Source organism: Sorex fumeus, unplaced genomic scaffold, assembly GCF_029834395.1.
Source record: "Sorex fumeus unplaced genomic scaffold, SorFum_2.1 ptg000021l, whole genome shotgun sequence".
Taxonomy (NCBI): domain Eukaryota; kingdom Metazoa; phylum Chordata; class Mammalia; order Eulipotyphla; family Soricidae; genus Sorex; species Sorex fumeus.
The window spans coordinates 14,750,058-14,755,388 of NW_026606078.1; the positions used below are offsets into that span (position 1 = coordinate 14,750,058).

Consider the following 5,331-nt stretch of genomic DNA (forward strand, 5'->3'; position numbering starts at 1 on the left):
GCATTGAATCTTAATAGCGCTTTGGGGTGTAATGCTATTTTGACAGTGTTAATCCTCTCAATCCATGAGCATGGGATGTGATTCCATTTCCTCATATCCTCTTTTATTTCTTGAAGTGGTGTTTTTTAGGGTTTTTTTTTTTGGTATAGATCCTTAACCTTCTTAGCTGTTTCTAATATACTTGATTTTCTGATGTATTATTGTGAATGGGATTGTTCTTCTCCTATCTCTTTTTTCTCTTTCATTATTAGTATACCGGAAAGCCATGGACTAATAGATATTGATTTAGCAATATGCTACTTTACTAAACAAATCTATTGTTCCCAGGAGCTTTTTTGTAGATTCTTTGAGATTTTCAAAGTATAGTTTCATGTCATCTTCAAATAGTAAAAGCTTGAGTTTTTCCTTTTTTATCTGGATGCCCTTGATATCTTTTTCTTACCAAAATCATATGGCAAGTACTTCAAGTACTATATTGAATAGGAGTGGTGAGAGTGGGTAACTTGGTTTGTGTCTGATTGTATTTTGGGATTCTAGCTCATTGATTTCTGGCCCAAGCCTTTAGTTGTTCCCCGCTGAGAATAATGCTTGCTGTGGGTTTGTGGTAGTTTGCTTTGACTATATTGAGGAAAGTACTTTCAACTCCCATTTTGTTGAGAGTTTTTCATCATGAATGGGTGCTGGATCTCATCAAATGCTTTATCTACATCTATTGATATGATCATATGACTTTTATCTTTATTTTATTGAGATGGTGTATTCTGTTGATTGACTTGAGAATGTTAAGCCATCCTTGCATCCCCAAGATAAACCTACTTGGTCTTAGTGTGTGATCATTTGTTGAGTTTCTGGATTTTCTTTGCTGTTATTTTCTTAAGGATCTTTGCATCTGTATTTATCAAGGAAATATCTGTAATTTTCTTTTTTTGTGGTTTCTCTGTCTGATCTGAGTATCAGGATGATCTTTGCCTCATAGAAACTGATTGGTAGTATTTTTGTTTCTTCATAGGGGTGGAGCGATAGCACAGCGGGTAGGGCGGTCGACTTACCAGCGGCCAACAATGCCGACCCGAGTTCGATTCCTCCGCCCCTCTCGGAGAGCCCGGCAAGCTACCGAGAGTATTCGATATGCCAGACACAGTAACAACAAAGTCTCCAATGGAGACGTTACTGGGCCCGCTCGAGCAAATCAACGATCAATGGGAGGGCCTTTACCAATTTCCTGGAAAATCTTAAAAAATGTTGGCATCAGGTCCTCTTTAAAGGTTTGAAATATTTCATTAGTGATTCCATTTGGGCCTGGGCTCCTGTTTTAGGGGATGCTTTTTATTATCATTTCAATTTGCTTGGTAGTTATAAAGGTAAAAGGTAAAGGCCCTTCCGTTGTTCATCGATTTGCTCGAGCGGGCCCAGTAACGTCTCCATTGTAGACTTTGTTGTTACTGTGTTAGGCATATCAAATACGTCACGGGGAGCTTGCCAGGCTCTGCCCTGCGGGAGAGATACTCTCTCGGTAGCTTGCCGGGCTCTCCGAGAGGGGCGGAGGAATCGAACTCGGGTCGGTCATGTTGGCTGCGTGCAAGGCAAACAACCTACCGCTGTGCTATCGTGTTCGAAATCTTCTTGGTTCAGCCTTGGGAGGTAACTGGAATCCAGTAATTTATCCATTTATACAAGATTATCTCATTTCCTGCTGTAAAGATTCTCAAAATAGTCTCTGATGATCCTCTGGATTTCTGTAGTTTCTATTATGATGTCCCCCTTTGCATTTCTGATTCGTTTATTAGGATTCGTTCTCTTTGTTTATTTGTGAGTCTTGCTAATGGTTTATTGATCTTAAATTTATTTTCTAAAAGAACCATGTCTTGCTTTTGTTGGTCTTCTGGATTGTATTTTGGGATTCTAGCTCATTGATTTTTGCTCCCGGTTTTATTATTTCCTTCCTCCTGCCTAGCTTGGACTCCTTTAGTTGGTCATTTTCCAAAATCTTGAACTGTAAGTTATTTTTGTAGGCCCTTTCTTTCTTCCTGATGAATTTCGCAGAGCTAAAAACGTTCCTCTTAACACTGCTTTTGCTGTGTCCCACAAGTTCTGGTAGCTCCTCATTCTCATTTGTTTCTGGAATCTTTTTATTTCCTCTTTGATTTCTATTCTAAGCCAATGGTTGTTCACTACTTCCCTCAATTAAAATATTTTCTTGCTGAGTTTTTGTCTGTTTAATCTATTGAGAAGTGAGAAAGTACTTTCAAATCTCCATCTACTATTGTGTTGCTATCAATGTTTTTCTTTAAGTCTATTAGAACTTGTTTTTACATATTTTGCTGGTCTGTCATTAGGAGCATATACATTGAGGAGGGTGAGTTTTTTCTGATGTACAGATACCATGATCATTAAGAAATGCCCTACACTGTCTCTTATAACCTTTAGCCTGAAGTCTATGTGGTCTGATACTAGTATGGCCACTCCAGATATTTGGAGGTGTTCTTTTCTCGAAGAATTGTTTCCCAGCAGAATGTTGGGTTCAGTTTTCTAATTCATCCTGCCATCCTCTGCCTCTGAATTGCTGCATTTAGTCCATTGACATTGAGAGAGATCATTGTGATGGGGATTTGTGCTAACTTTGTGTCGAAATTTGGAGTACTTGTGGGGCTTGTCTTAGATTAATGTAGCCCTGTTAATTCTTCTTGCAACAAAAATGTGGAACACTTTACAAGTTTGCATGTCATCTCTGTTCAAGGACCATGCTAATCTCTGTATCATTTCAATTTTAGTACATGTGTTGCCAAACTGAGTATAAGAGTTATTTTTTTCCCTATTTTTCTCTTCTGATTTCTTTGAGTGTTGTCCTTACTCACTCCTATGGCAGACGGTGATTCCTAATCAAGGTAGGTATTTCAAAGCAGCTTGAAGCTATGGATTTAGAACCTTAATGTCCCAGAAGAAAAAGTATGGTTTTTACCATAGTCTCTTTTACCATATCCAGGGCGTCAGCTTTGCAAATTATTTCTTTTGGAAGATGGTGAATCAGTCTTGTTTAATGCCCTTCCCTGAAACCTTCATTAAGACCATTAAAATAGAGCCTTTTGCTGTTTTCACCTCGGTCCCGTGTACATCTCCAGAAAAAGGTGGATGGCGTTGTCTGCACTTTGACCACCTTGAATGTAAGTAGGATTTTTCTCCTGAAGGAAGAGGTGAGAAGCATATTGATGATTTAATTCCACCTTATTACAAGTTCAACTTGAACGGAAGGTGAGATTCGTGAGGCTCCTGCAAAGGACAGAAAAAAGGGTCTCAGTGAAGTTTAATGGCCAACAAACATTAACAAAACAGATGTCTCAAAGTAACCTGTGTGCATCTTCGTGTGTATAGTGAGTTTTTTATCTACTCATAGTGATTCTCAGTCATTCCACATGGGCAAAGCAGACATGTAATTAAAAATCGTGTTCTCTGAGCAGAGGGGGTTTTCTTAGGTCATTGAAGAAGTGTGTAATAATTTATTGCTAAGCACATACAGCAGTTTGAATGATGTGTACTTTTCGATCTAAAATTAATTCCAAATATGTCTAAAACGACAGTCTCCTGACCCTGCACCTGGCTTTCCTCACTGAGGGCCCTTGGCCCTTGGTGGTGAGGTTCCCTCACCACCCCAAGCAGAGCTCCGGCAGCTGCAGACCTCTGCAACCAGCCATAGGTACACTTTAGACCACTCTCCCCAAGGTTGAAGGAGCCTCATGCATGAAGGAACTGGCAGAGGATCCCAGGTGTGCGGGACCCAGGGAGGAGACATCCAAGGCTGCTCGGATCAAGACTGGGACTCCTCATCCAGATCCCTCATCTTCCAGTAGCTAAGTGTTACACCCACAAACTGCCCTTGGAGCCATGTAATCCCATGAATAGCCAAGATCCAGAGACTGGATCTTGTTGATAATTCAACAACTCATTTTGTCCAGTTCTCTTTCTCAGAGAACCTGGCAGGTTACCGAGAGTATCTTGCCCACATGGTAGAGTCTGGCAAGCTCCCCGTGGTGAATTCTACATGCCAAAACCCACTAACAATAATGGATCTCATTTCCCTGACCGTGAAAGAGCCTCCAATGTGGCACTTGCTAAAATCTCAGGGCTAGGACGAATGGAGATTTTACTGGTGCCTGCTCAAGGAAATCATTCTCTACCACCGATGAACCCAGTATTCCTCCTAACATGCCCCCCACCCTGCTTCTGTGGCAGGTCATTCTCTTTGGTTCTCTGGGGCCATGGACAAGCCAGAGAGCTGCCCGTGGTGGGCAACTCATGGTCTTGGCGGGGCAGGAAGTATGGGCTGTTTCTACCCCCCACCCCCTATCCCATGAGGCTGTAGTAGCCCTGTCACCGCTAGCTCACACCTGGCTGTCCAATAGTCTCTGAGGTGATTGCCATTGTGCTGCCAGGGGGGATAAAGGCAGAAGGGACAAACACCCTTTCCCACCTGGTGTAGAATGGTGACAGCTTAATGCATAGTTCAGTCACATTTCTGCCAAAAGTCGCTGGGTTCCGAATTGGGTCCATCTGCCTCTGGGGCCATGGTGGTTCAGGAGAGCCACTTGTGGGGGTCAAATTGTGGTCTCGGTGGGGGAGAAAGAATGCGTCTATGGTCTACTCTTGCATGAATTTCCCAACCCGACTGGGTCCTCCAAACACCCTTTACTTGGTATTCTGTTCTCTGTCTGAGCTGCCTTTACCCCCAGCATGTGATGCTGGCTTCCAAGGCCTGGAGCAAACCTCCTAGTCCTTATCACTCTATTCTTGGGTATTAATCTCCTATTCTGTTACTTTATATTCCCGATGAGTACAATCTTTCTATGTCTGTCCCTCGCTTTCTGACTCATTTCAATTTCTATGTTGATCCACTTTCATTCAAATTTTATGACTTCTTTTTTTCTAAAAGCTTCATAGTATGCCACTGTGTAGAATAAATAAACTATCATTAACCAGCCATCTGTTCTTGGACACTAGGGATTTTTTTCCCCCAGATTATGGTTATTGTGAACAGTGCAGCAATGAACATACAAGTGCAGATGTCATTTCGGCTGTACGTTTTTGCCTCTCCAGGCTATCTTCCCAGGAGTGATATTGCTGGGTCAAATGGGAGCTCAATTTCTAGATTTCGGAGAACCATTCATACTGTTTTCCAAAACGGCTGAACCTGTCTGCATTCACACAAGCAGTGAAGGAGAGTCCCTCTTTCCCCACATCCACGGCAACACCAGTAGCTTTTGTTCTTTTGGATGTGGGCCAGTTTCTGTGGTGTGAGGTGATAATCTCATTGTAGTTTTGACCTGCATTTCCCTGATG

The 5,331-nt window shown here is 42.0% G+C and overlaps 1 pseudogene; it reads right to left on the bottom strand.

Moving 5' to 3' along the window:
- Positions 1-2,691: 2,691 nt before the first annotated feature.
- On the bottom strand, positions 2,692-2,788 carry LOC130022991 (uncharacterized; annotated as a pseudogene).
- Positions 2,789-5,331: the final 2,543 nt, after the last annotated feature.